Source organism: Apium graveolens, unplaced genomic scaffold (genome assembly GCF_009905375.1).
Source record: "Apium graveolens cultivar Ventura unplaced genomic scaffold, ASM990537v1 ctg9213, whole genome shotgun sequence".
In the NCBI taxonomy this organism is placed as follows: domain Eukaryota; kingdom Viridiplantae; phylum Streptophyta; class Magnoliopsida; order Apiales; family Apiaceae; genus Apium; species Apium graveolens.
The window spans coordinates 134,586-148,870 of record NW_027421834.1 but is presented as its reverse complement, the minus strand read 5'-3'; the positions used below and the strand labels follow the sequence as shown (position 1 = coordinate 148,870).

Sequence of the window (14,285 nt, the reverse complement as noted above, 5' to 3'; positions counted from 1 at the left end):
GCTGGGTTGCAATCAACCATCCCAGCTTTTTCAAGTAATTTCCTAGCATAAGCGGCCTGTTTCAACTCTATGTACTCCTTCATTTGACTTACTTCAATTCCCAAGTAGTGTGACAGCTTCCCTAGGTCACTCATATCAAATTCCTCGTTCATCTGTCTTTTGAAGCTGTTGATGTCTGAGATGGATGTGCCTGTCACAAGTAGGTCGTCGACATAAACCCCTACGATCAATGTTTCTCCCCTGTCCTGTTTGGTGTACACAACGTGTTCGTATGGACATTTTAAAAAACCAAGCTGTTCAAGATAGCTGTTCAGTCTCGAGTACCAGGCCCGTGGGGCTTGTTTTAGTCCGTACAATGCTTTAATCAACCTATAAACACAATGCTCCCTGCCTTTCTTTATAAAACCATCCGGTTGACACACATATACGGTTTCTTGTAACTCTCCATTGAGGAAAGCAGACTTTACATCCAAGTGGTGAACCTCCCAACCCCTTTTTGCTGCAAGCGCAAGAAGTAACCTTACTGTCTCGAGTCGAGTTACTGGTGCAAACACCTCTTCATAATTTATACCTGCCTTTTGCACGTACCCTTTTGCAACAAGGCGTGCTTTATGTTTAGTGATTTCACCACTTGTATCCCTCTTTGTTTTATACACCCATTTTAGTCCCACAGCCTTGTGTCCGTAAGGAAGTTCGACTAATTCCCACGTATTGTTTCGTTCAATCGCCTTGATATCTTCTTCCATTGCCTTTTTCCAAACTTGTTCCTCCACTGCCTCTTTAAAGTTACTAGGTTCATCAATACTCACTAACAACAGTTCATTTTCTATTTCCACTACCTCTGTTTCATCGTAGATATCTCTCAATGAACGGTACCTTTTTGGCTCACTACTTGCATCACTGCTGGTAGAGCTCGAATATCCTGTTTCTGGTTGAGAGCTTGTGGCTGTATTAGATGATGTCTCGAACGCAGAATTTGCCCCAACTGAACTTGGGGTTGAAACTGAACTTGGAGTGGATGGCTCACTTTCTCCTTCATCATTCAAATGTTGTCCCAGTACTACGAATGATTTGGTGATGGCATTGACAGGAACTGAGTCATCTTGTTGTCGTTGATCCCATGCCCAGCTTTTGTTTTCTTCAAACACTACGTCTCTGCTGACATGTAAAGTCTTTGAATTTGGATCAAAGAGTCTATATGCCTTGGTTCCTGGTTCCCTTCCCAAATAAATGACTAACTTGCTGCGATCGCTAAGCTTCGAAGTGTGCACACTTGGCACTTTCATGTGCGCTACACATTCAAATACTTTAACATGACTGACATTTGGCTTCCTGTTCTTCCAGACTTCGTATGGAGTTTTCTTTGTCAAAGCCCTCGTAGGTAACCTGTTTAACAAGTACACTGCATGTCGAGTGGCCTCTCCCCAAAATTTAGATGGCATGCTCATTGTTTTCAACATACTTCTGGCCATAGCCACCACTGTCCTATTGCGTCGTTCGACCACCCCATTCTGTTGAGGACTATATGGAGCCGTGAAATGTCTATTAATGCCAGCGTCTTCACAGTAGTTGATGAAATCTTTGGACATGAATTCACCACCTCTATCAGTACGAAAAACCTTGATTTCTTTCCCTGATTCTTTCTCCACCAATGATCTAAATTTTTTAAAGACGTTGAACGCCTCGTTTTTTTCTTTCAATGCATAAATCCACATCATCCGTGTATAATCATCTACTAGGAGAAAGAAGTACCTATTTCCGGCTGTCGTTTCTGGTGATATTGGTCAACATAAGTCCCCGTGAATCAATTCTAGTGGTTTCTTTGCTTGGTACTCTGTTTGTTGAGGAAACTGCATTCTTGTCTGTTTCGACATCAAACACCCTTCACATACACCTGTTGGCTGAGAGATATCAGGTAGGCCAAGTGCCATTTTTCCAGTGGACATCATCTTCATAGATTTGTAATTTACATGACCAAACCTCGAGTGCCATAGACTTGATTCCTCTTCTTTAGTTAACAAGCAAACTGGGTCAACTGTTTCCAAGAATATTTTGTAAAGTCTATTATTTGTACGCTTAACCTTCATGATCAATCGTTTATGTTTATCATACACCCACAGATACATGTCCCTCAGAATTACTTCGTTGTTGTTCTCAGATAACTGTCCAAGCGATATTATGTTATCACATAGATAGGGAATATAATATACCTCATTAAGTATTAGTTCCTCCCCATTCTTGCATTTGAATCCAACTGAGCCCTTTCCTTTAATCTCCACTATTGACCCATCCCCAAAACGTACCTGCCCGGTCATGTTCTCATCTAGAGTCTTGAATTTTGACCGAAAACCCGTCATATGGTTGCTTGCGCCATTATCTAAGTACCAAAGGTTTGAGTCCTCCCTTTTATTCATATCAACATTTGGCTTCACATTTCCTTCATTGAGCAGCAATTTCGTGTGTTTTTCTCTACTCAGTTCAAGCATTAGCAAAGTTGGCTCGTCGTCTTGCACATGGGTCAGGTTCACCTCTGTCCTTTGATCCCTGTTTTTTACTCGACGGGGACGATTACACTCCGATGCATAGTGTCCCAAAATATTACAGTTATAACACTTTATGGTACTCCTATCTTGCCTTCTTTCTCTGCTTAGGTTGTTACCACCGCCTTATGTTTTTGGACCTGAAGAACCTTCCCCCTTTCCTGACCTTTTCAGCCACTCCTCCCTAGTAAATAACAATTGTCCTTCAGTACTTGAACGTTTTTTCCATTCCTCTTATGTCAACAACAGTTGTCCTTCATTAGATCCTCCACCACTTTCAATTTTACCACGTAATCTTTCTTCATGTGCCCTCAAAGAGCCCACGGCTTCCTCTATTGACATAGTCTCAAGGTCACCAAACTGCTCTATCGTTGAGGTGATTTGTAGGAACTTTGAAGGGACGGCACGAAGGAGCTTTTTCACGACATAAGCCTCCTCGACCTTTTCTCCTAAGGCCCGTATATTTGTTACAATCCCATTCAATTTCATTGCGAAGTCTTCAACCTGTTCAGTGTCTTTCATGTTTAAAAACTCGAATTCAGCCTTTAACGTCTGGATCTTTGCCTTCTTAACCTTATCAGCCCCTAAACACATTATTTTAACGGCCTCCCAAGCCTCCTTTGCACTTATTTTATCAGCTACTGACAACAAGATCTCTTCGGGAATGCCTTGGTAGATGGCTGCCAGTGCCATCTTGTCCGTCTTCTCCTCGACTGTAGGTTTCTCCTTCGTTGGCTCGATGGCTTCCCATATACCATGAGCCTGCATATAGACTCGCATCTTGAGCGACCAAGCCGTGTAATTACTTTTAGTTAGCATTGGATAACTCAACCCTACTGAACCCTCTTTGCTTTTCATCATGTCCATCGTTGCTGTTTGTCTTCCTGCTTCTTGTCGTGACATATACTTTGGCATATATCGAAAGAAAAGAGGCTCTGATACCAGATGTAGGAACCAGAATAGATTAACACACACACAGATATGAGAAAGAAATACGTATGAAAGGAAAACTGAAACTGATTCTGTATATTATATTTTGATTACTATGAGAACAAGAAAATATATAGTAATAGCCACCCTACGTTTACTCCTAAACATTCTCTGGACTCCCAGAATTATAGGACTTTCAACACCAATCTAAGATAACTAACTAGGGACAAGATCAATCGTGATATCAATCAAGTCCAGCTGTTTTATTTAACTAAATAATTCACGCTTAGATTAAACATCAACACTTATAAGAAACAAAATCTCCAATCAATCTCCAAGAGTCAGATTTTGAGCTATAAACTGACATTTCATGTTTCCAATCAGTGGTTGCGACCGCAAATACTTTAAAATCATCGGCTAATTCATTGTAGCAAAACCCATAGGTTATATGCTTATAACGACGAGTAATCGTATCAAGCATAGGTAGTTTTCTTGAATTTCTTGTGGATGGGTTCCAAAAGAAAACGTAGTTACCGCGACCTGTAACAAATCAACCCATTACAGTAACCTACTATATAGGTGATTGTATCCGGATATTCAAGCTCAAGGGCTTCAATATTGTGAGGCTCATTAAGCAGTGAATATATGGAACAACTTTTTAGCTGAAGATCCGAATTAAAAGGTGTATAACTAGAAAGGAGACGATGTTGAGTAAAATGAGGGTCATTAGATGATTTAGAGAGGTGTGTTTTGATAAAATGGGAACTAGAAATTATAGACCGCCATGAGTTGCAAACTCCCTTACATCGGGAAATATCCCTCACTCTCAGCCTTAAAAACACGTTGTACATGATTTCTTCTGGAATGAAAGGGATGGTGTCAGGGTTTGTGCTTTCATGACTTGCCATTGGCTTGAATTTCTTAGATCTCATTGTCTGAAGGAATAGAAAGTAGTTTGGTGGCGGAATGATGTTTGGTGGCTGAATGATGTCTAGATAAAAGGATGGTCCTACTTATATATGTAGTGATAAAAACCCTAATCCAAAACCCTAGTCTAACGGCATTTTTTTCAAAAGTCTGTTTTGGGTATTAAATATTATCAATTTATATCTATAACAATTTTGACACAATTTCAAAATTTATTTCTCTAATTAGAATTCGTTTAATATTTTCTAAAATTAATTATAAATTAAAATTTAATAATATATGACAATATGTTACAATACGACCACAATAAATCATTTTGTTTCCTATTATCATTATTAATATTTTTAACCCAATTTTCACACAACATCCTGCTAATTACCATTTTCAAGTTAATTTCATTTTCTTCTCAACAAGGGTTTGCAAGTATTCTTAGATGAGTAATACTAGACGCACAAAAATTAGAAAAAAAATGTTATAAAATGACGTGACATGGGTGAAGGGGCAATATGAAATAATTTGAATTGGTACTATTAGTGTGAATTACGGATTTCATTTACATTTAGCCAACAAAATTTTTTATAACTATTTTAAAAATTAATTTTGTACGAGTACTATTTTTTATCTAGTATGATCTTAGAGATGAAAGAGGATAGTCACCATTGAAATTTGCCCCATCCTCCGACTGGGTAACAATGAATTCTTACTTTAAGAAAGAATTAGATGTTAAAGTTTCAAGAGTGAAACTCATGTTACTCAAATTTATCTTTCTTAATATTCATAATAGGGATATCAATATAAGGACGATAACTTTTTTTTTATAAGAAGTGTGTGCTTTACTAACTGTTAGATATAGATTTGGTAAAAAGGCAGAGGGCTATTAATCCACGTATTCTTTGCCATAATTTTAAAAGCGTGAATGCATTATCACATGGGTTGCTTCTTTCACACTTATTTTCAGAAGAATTTTCAGCATGTTTCAATATAACCTGAATAAAATAACCATAAAATGGACGATGTAAAGGTAATTGTGAAATTTAACAAAAGTGACTAATTTCATTTCAAATAAATTTATGATTCTCACTTGATGAATTGGTCAAGTTTTTTCCTGAAATAATTTCGGAAACTTATTAAAACTTGTTCATACCCTATAGGCTCAAGGAGTCATGTGCCACATCGCCGCACGTTATGATTCGGCCAAAATAATGGAAATTCTCAACTTCATACAAAAAGAATATTCTCGATGGGGAGAAATTCGGAGAAAGAGTTTAAACAGGTGCATAATAGAACTCTCATTACAGGAAAATGGTTAATAAATATCGGTTCTGCACCGATGTCTAGGTGGGTGTGGAGAAAAGTCATAGTCTTTCACATCGGTTATGCACCCATGTCTAAGGAAATTCATACATCATTTTTTACTCAGAATTATCATCGCCCTCAAGATCATCAAGAAGATAACAATCAGATTTATACGCGGATGAGGGCATTAGACGATCAAAAACTAGATAATCCTAGAACGAGAACATTTGAATTGAATGATAGTGCAAATGACTCTCCCCAAGACCTGTCCCGACCATGTGATGATGGTCGAAAGGATGATAACGGTCAAAGGATGTTGGACATGTAGAACGAGTTGTTCAAGGGCATAAGGAAGGCAAAAGATACGAAGATCGATATGAGGAATATCGTTATGTTGACTTGAAGTGTAAAAATAGTTGATATGCATGGGATTAAATATATAGTTTTTTTTGTCATTTTTGAGTTTATAAAATTACAAATTTAGGCTTCATTAAATTTTACATTTTATTACAAAGATGTTGATTTTTGAGTCAATATGTCAAATTGGCGTTAATATATGTCAAATTTATTAATATATGGTAAGTGTAGTACTTCGTGTGTGTTATCACTTTGGTTTTGGTCCTATGCAATGCAGGGCGTATTTTGGTATGTTGTTGTGATCGGAGCTTTTCTTGTCATTATTTCGGCGTTGATGGTAAAAGATAAAGGCAAGAGGCTGGTGGGGGAGACGTGCAAAGAATCAAGGACCCAAATAAACACGCCTCATAGGCTACGTAGGGGCAGAAGTAGTGCTGGTGGCGGCACATGTGGTGCTGGTGGGACAGAGGTGGTGGTTGTAGGGGAGATCCTCACGTTCACTACTAGAAAAAGTAGAATAGACATCGCCTCTTACACATCGGTTGCTCTGGGCACTGATGTAAAAAGTATTTTTTACATCAGTTTTAATCAACCGATGTCTTTCTATAAGATAAACATCAATTTTTTATTCCAACCGATGTTGTAAGTCTGTTTTAAAAAATTGTACAAGCGCGCCTCCCCCATTTCCCCCCTTAGCCAAATAATTCATCCCTTTTAAAAGTCCCCCCTCATTTTTTTCCTTAGCAAATTTTCAAGTCCTGATTTCCCCCCTTTTCAAAAATAAAATCAAAATTAAACCCATCTTAACATATAACATAAAACCAAAAAAAACAAAAACACATCTCTCTCTAGACCGAAGAACTGCTCTCATCTCTCTCTCACACCTCGCTCATCTCTCTCTTTCTCAACTGCTCTCTATCTCTCTCTCAGCTGCTCTCTCTCAACTGCTCTCTCTCTCTCTCTCTCTCGTTAAAGTTTGAAAAAATCATCGGAGGTTGTTCAAGTCGGAGTTTGAACCTCAAGTCGGCGTTTAAAGATCAAGTCCGAGTTTCAAGCCAAGTCGGAGGTCAAATCTTAAATTGGGTAAGCCTTAAAACCTAATTTTAGAATTTGGGGTTTTAATTTGAAACCCTAAATTTTTAATTTGTTAAGTAATTGTTTGATGTTTAACTGTTTGTTTGCGATTTACGATTGAGGTGAGTTAAGTTTGTATTGTAGTGATTGATTATTTACTTGGATTTGAGACAATGTAATTGGAATGCAGGGCACTATCATGAGTTGGATGAAAAATACCCAATTCAATTTGTTGTCTCCTGTTTGAAGTACACTTCAAATTTTTGCCCCAACATAATGAAGTAATGCAGCAACTACTGCAGTTGGAAACTTCAGGTTTGCAGGTATCTACATTTTATCATCAAATCTTGCATATGCTCCTGCTAGAGAACATGGCACCACATGTTCTACGAAAGATTTTCATCATACAACAACTTTAATGTTTAATGCCTTGATTAATTTGAAAATTTTAGAGAAAAAATGAAATTTAGTATTGACACAACAGAAGTTTCAAGTTCATATCAGTTAAGAGACCTAATGTAAGCAACATTGATGCACTTATTTGAATTTCGATAATGGAAATCATAAATTGCATGCTTACATTTAACTACAAAAGTGATTCTTCTTTAGGCACTTCAGGTTCAAGATGTTCATCAAAAAAGCTTAGTGCCAATAAACAGATAGATGATTTAGAATGGAACAATAAATTAATTGGGTGTCCAGTGTATTACCCTTCGCAAGAAGAATTTGAGGACCCTTTGGTATATCTGCAAAAAGTTGCTCCTGAGGCTTCAAAATACGGTATAATTATTTGAAAGTCCTGTATCTAATTTGTTGTAATTTGCATTATATAGTACTTGTAGTGTGTATCAAGCATAGGTAGTTTTCCTGAATTTCTTGTGGATGGGTTCCAAAAGAAAACGTAGTTACCGCGACCTCTTAAACAAATCAACCCATGACAGTAACCTACAATATTGTATCCCGATATTCAAGCTCAAGGGCTTCAATATTGTTAGGCTCATTAAGCAGTGAATATATGGAACAACTTTTTAGCTGAAGATCCGAATTAAAAGGTGTATAACTAGAAAGGAGACGATGTTGAGTAAAATGAGGGTCATTAGATGATTTAGAGAGGTGTGTTTTGATAAAATGGGAACTAGAAATTATAGACCGCCATGAGTTGCAAACTCCCTTACATCGGGAAAGATCCCTCACTGTCAGCCTTAAAAACACGTTGTACATGATTTCTTCTGGAATGAAAGGGATGGTGTCAGGGTTTGTGCTTTCATGACTTGCCATTGGCTTGAATTTCTTAGATCTCATTGTCTGAAGGAATAGAAAGTAGTTTGGTGGCGGAATGATGTTTGGTGGCTGAATGATGTCTAGATAAAAGGATGGTCCTACTTATATATGTAGCGATAAAAACCCTAATCCAAAACCCTAGTCAAACGGCATTTTTTTCAAAAGTCTGTTTTGGGTATTAAATATTATCAATTTATATCTATAACAATTTTGACACAATTTCAAAATTTATTTCTCTAATTAGAATTCGTTTAATATTTTCTAAAATTAATTGTAAATTAAAATTTAATAATATATGACAATATGTTACAATACGACCTCAATAAATCATTTTGTTTCCTATTATCATTATTAATATTTTTAACCCAATTTTCACACAACATCTTGCTATTAATATTTTGTATCCGGATATTCAAGCTCAAGGGCTTCAATATTGCACTACAAAAAAACAAGGGTAAATTTGACCGGCCAAATATGACTGCGGCTAAATTTGACCGTAAACGGTCATATTTAAGGTCAACTTTAGTTTATAGTTGGTCAGATTTAATTTTGACCGCAGACGGTCAAATTTAAGGTCAGTCATTTATTTGTAACTGGTCAAGATTTAATTTTGACTAACAGCGGTCAAAATTAATTCGGTCAAATTTACTCGGTCATATTTATTTTTTAGATCCCAAAAAAAAGAGAGGGAAAAATCCCGCTAAGATAACAAAATTTGATTGGTGTAAATTTGACCGCATTCGGTCATATTTAGGTGCAGTCTTATTTAACTTTTTGGCGCTAAATTTCCCGCCAAAGTTAAACGAAATTATCATAAATAAATTTGACTGACGGCGGCCATATTTATAAATGTGACTGCTAGTGGTCAATTTTAAATTTAACTATTTTTCTATAAATTTGAATCAATATTAAATAAAGTATTAAAATATTAAAAAATATTGGGGTACCGAAATTACATAAACAACATATTAAAAATTATTTTAGTCGTTAGTCAAATATATTTTAGAAGTAGTAATTAAAAGGTGACATTATGTTTCTTCAAAAAAATTACAAAAACAAATAATAGTCACTAGATTTTAAAATTTACAAAATATTTTGTATATTTAGTATGACAAAACATAAAGTACAAATAATAAAAATAAAAGTAAGATACGTGTAAAAATAATATCAATAATAGATTTTATTGTTCAAATGCTTGTATGAAGTACATGATTTAAGAGTTGGATTTAGAGGTTAGAGTGTTAATGTATAGCATTAATAATTTTGTAAAACTTAAAGGATGCTAAGTATGTTAGGTTTAAAGGATATATGCGAAAATCGTCCAATTATAAACACATCATCTTAAAATAATAAGATGTCACATATCGATAAGTATAATGACTTATCGATATATTGAGTTCTCTACATGTGTCTTTGACTTGTTGAGGTCTCCAGTTTTCTATATGTAGAATGACTTGTCGATAGGCTTTTGACTTGTCGAAATCTCTAATTCTCTTCATGAAGATTTTCCTTGTCAATATCTCTAGATCTCTACATGAAAAAATGACTTGTCGATATCTCCAGTTCAGTACATAGACTTTTTGACTTGTCGATATATGAGATCTCTACATGCATTTTGACTTATCGATATCTCTTGGGACTTCTCTTTAGGTCATTTTGGACTTCTCGATATCTCTTGATCCGTGACTTGTCGATATTTGACTTGAAACAATTTTCCCAGAACAACATTATTCAAATTCAAGCTGCTACACTTATCTCTAAGGCATGATCATGATTTGATCTTTTTCCAGAGTTTATTCCAGTCTAATCTACTTAACATTTTTACAGACTCAAGAAGTACAATTACAGAATACCAATGTAGATTATCATACAACTTATCCTTAGGGTTGTCAATATGATTAAATCTTGTGGACAGCCTGTTGTTGCCCGAGTTGGTTTGATTTGGGCTAGTAGACTTTTACTTACTTTAGACTTTTACTAACTTCAATGTTATCCAAACTCTACTACTCATGAACATATTACATCTTGAACAATACAAATTTAATGAAAAATACAACAAAAATTATGAACTCTATGTATATAGATATACATGTATATGTTAGATCTCAAAATAAAGAATTTTCAATGACTGTAAGGTTGTATTTTTCAGATGGTATGGTGTATATTTCGTGGATAAATCTTAAAAGAAAGTACACTCAAAAATATTTACAGGCTAAGTTAATGTTCGAACATATTTACAAGATTTAAGATCTTGACTCAGTCTCACACCTAATTTGTTATAATTTGAATGTAATATAATCTTAAAGTACATTAATCAAAGATAAGATAGACTGACCACCAATATAGAAACGTATATCTTCAGTTTAAAATAAATCAAAATACACTAATTATAACTTATCTAAATATGTAGTACACATATATATGATTTATATAAGTGTATCTCGTTTCAACATATAAAAAAAATTAATTATATGTATAATTTTTTTTTATAAAAAAATATATATTAAAAATGTATGAGACATACTTTTCAAATTAAATATTATTTAATAAACGAGGGAATGATCAGTTTATATACTATTCTTAACTTTATCTGACATTCAATTGTTCAAAACTAACTCTATAAATATTTTAGTAATCATGTTTAAAGTGAAATAAATTGTCGCTATTTACAACACATACATATTATGTGTATGATAAAAAACTTAAGTAATAGGGTGTAGTGGTAAGGTGATGTGTTTGTGAATGTAAAGATTCAGGTCCAATTCCGCCCAACAACCTCTTTTATATAAGGCGATGTATAAGTTTTTTTAAAAATAATATTAAAGATGTAAATATAGGAATTATAAAAAATATAAATACAGATAAGTAATAAACTTTTTTTCTAAAATATTTATTAGAATTTTATTTACTAAAATAATAAAGTATTTCACTCAAATTGGAGAATAATTGGACTCCAGCGGGTGATTTTTGGGTCAAAACAGCCGCCCAAAATTTCATACAATTTGAAAATTTGGTGTAGAAACACGCTGCTCCATCTCCTTGTCCAATACACATTTTATGAGTACACACTCCATAATTATCTCTCTCACTTTCTCTCACCATTTCTCACTCTCTCACTAATCTCTTTGGTCTCTCTGTCTTATCTCTTAGTGGCCACTATTACCAATCTCTGCTATACAATTAGGGATTTACTTTCATAATTAGGGTTCAATTGAATTGGGGTTTCTTCAATTAGGCCTTGGTTTTTCAATTAGGGCTTGGTTTTTCAATTAGGGATTAACCTTCACTTATGTCTCTCTCTATCTCTCTCTCTGATTTTACCTTTTTCGTTTGGGTTTGCAATTACTGCTTATATTTTTTATTTTGTAATTGCAGATACGGCCCTTATGTTTGTGCCGATTGAAACTTTGTGTGTTAATGGCTAGTAGTAGAGAAATCGATCCTTTGTTGAAGGATTTGACTGAGAAGAATCATAGTTTTTGGCGTCCTAAATCCCATAACACTGGTGACGTCTCTGTAATGTCGTGTCGTTAGTACGGAGCAGACTTGCTACTTGGGAACAATCTTTTGTTCAAGAAACGTTGACTAGGCAGGTGAATCTGTTAATTTGTTTCTTGTTCGTATTTGGTAGATACTATTGGAAATCAAAGGTACTTCATTAGGATAACCTGTTGAAGTTGCAGGGGTATGTACCCGCATATGTCTTAATTGTTCAATTTGGAGATGGTCCACCATGCTGTAATTTTCATGATACATCATTAGGTTATTGTGCTTTACCAACCGATGGTCAATATCATATGGGATATTGATAATCAGGTTAAGTATTTTTATAATAAGCCTTGTATTTTCCTTTTGTCATAGGCTGGGACAAAGGTTGTTGGTGTTTCCAGAAAGACAAATACAACCACACATGAAGTTTTAGGAGTGATGACCAAATGAGACACTCAAATTGTATGTACCTATTGTTGAAGTGTCGTCTTAAATTTTTTATTTCAATTATCACTGCCAAACCTACATGTACATCTAATGATTATAGTTATGTTGGCCAAATTAGAATTTTGTTAGGTACTTATCTCTGGTATCCCTCTTCGACTTACTTGATGTCTCTGGAGCTGTGTTTCATGCGTAAGAAGTGTGTCAGGCAATTGAAATTTTTGTTTCTAGTGGGAAGTAATGGTTCAATTTGGATTTTTGTTTTAGAACGAGTTGTGAATGTATTAAAGGGATTGTATACTTTTATTAGGCTCTTATAGGACTGCTCAGTATGATTATTATAATTTTTCTTGATTTTATGTACAGTGTTTCTTTGAAACCCCAGGGCTTATATTAAAAAGAGGAGGATACCGATCCAAAGACATAAAAGTTTGGGTAGAATGTGCGTGGAGTGAAAATGGTCTTTATGATATTCTAATAGTTATTTTTGATGTTCATAGGCACCTTAACAGGTTAGTATTGGTTTGTTTATTTGCTATATTTTTTATGATTAATCGTATACTTCGATTGCTAACTGATATGTAGGAGAAGAAATTTTATAGAAGCAGGTTAAGTATTTTCACAATAAGCCTTGTAAATATTATAGGAAATCCCAAATGATATTGACCATGGGTTGGTAAAGAAGGAGAAGATGAAATATTATACGATACACAAGACCTCTGTTCACTCTTTCATCACCAGTTTAATTAATCCACACTCATGATCTTAATTAAAATCAATATTTAATTCATTAATTTACTATACCTGATATTAATTTAATCTACCAGAGAATTTATGCTTTCACTGCCTGTTTGCTCACTACTTTATTCCTCATGCTTTTGGTGTGACCTTTTAAATTAACTCTATTTGACCCTCATGTTTATGTTTATATATTTTACTTGCATTGTGATGACAAGTTGTATTGTTGTATAAAATATAGAGTTTTTATTGCCGATTATGTTAATTCAATGTTTGTGTAAGGAAATTTGGTTATAATATAATCGAGTACAGAGCCTAATATCGGAGGTCTCGAGTTTAAACCTAATGTTATTGTAAAATAGTATTCTGATTTACGATAATAAATTCTCAAACCTTAAAATGTGTTTTCAAATAAAGGGCGTATTAGAGATATGTATGATCCAATTGAGCCTATCTACTATTACTTTGGGTACGGTAGAGTTGATAGCTTTATGATGTAAAATTGGAGCTTTATTTAGATTATGCTTGGTTCATATTGTTTACATCAATGTGCTATATATGCCTTCTTTGGACTATTCACCCTAATCTAATTTTTAACATTTGATGTCTTTTTTGCAGTCATTCATTGTGTTTTCCAATCCGATCAAATTTGCTTTGCTGTTAACATTTTGCAACTTGATGGCTATTGGAAGGTGTTGGAAGTTGTGCTTCAGTGCTGCTTTTATGTTTTAAGTGTTGGTACATTCTTGTTTAAAGATAATTTGTGTTGTTATTTTTGTAAATTATCTGGTATGACACGTATGTAGAATGATTGTGGTTCCCTTGACATCCAACTATAACCAGAGACATGTAAATATAATGGAATTTTGTATCCTCTTAATCTATGTATGTATATTTTATATCATCTTATATTTGACTAAAACTAGTTACATTTGGCATTTTGCTTGTTAAATTTGACTTAAATCACTCGATTTTATAATTTGACCAGAAATTGAAAATATAATAATTTAACTACTAATTTTGACCAATGAATGTCGTATTTATAAATTTGACCTACAAAAATCAGGGTAATATTTATAAATGTGATTCAAAAATGAATTGGTCAAATTTATAAAATTGACTGCGAGCCACTCGGTCAAATGTATAATTTTGACATATTTGACCGTAGTTGGTCATGTTTATGTATAAAGAGCGGGAAATTCAATTTTT

General features: G+C 34.4%; 1 long non-coding RNA gene across 4 annotated transcripts; it reads left to right on the top strand.

Moving 5' to 3' along the window:
- Window positions 1-11,426: 11,426 nt before the first annotated feature.
- On the top strand, window positions 11,427-13,980 carry LOC141705666 (uncharacterized). Of its 4 annotated transcripts, XR_012568443.1 has the most exons (5): window positions 11,427-11,696; window positions 11,781-11,998; window positions 12,267-12,356; window positions 12,460-12,850; window positions 13,695-13,980. It is a non-coding gene; the product is annotated as an uncharacterized LOC141705666 (long non-coding RNA). The 4 variants fall into 4 exon arrangements; XR_012568444.1 differs by lacking the exon at window positions 13,695-13,980 and having other exon boundaries at window positions 11,439-11,696; window positions 11,781-11,994; window positions 12,460-12,752; XR_012568446.1 differs by lacking the exon at window positions 12,460-12,850 and having other exon boundaries at window positions 11,440-11,696.
- Window positions 13,981-14,285: the final 305 nt, after the last annotated feature.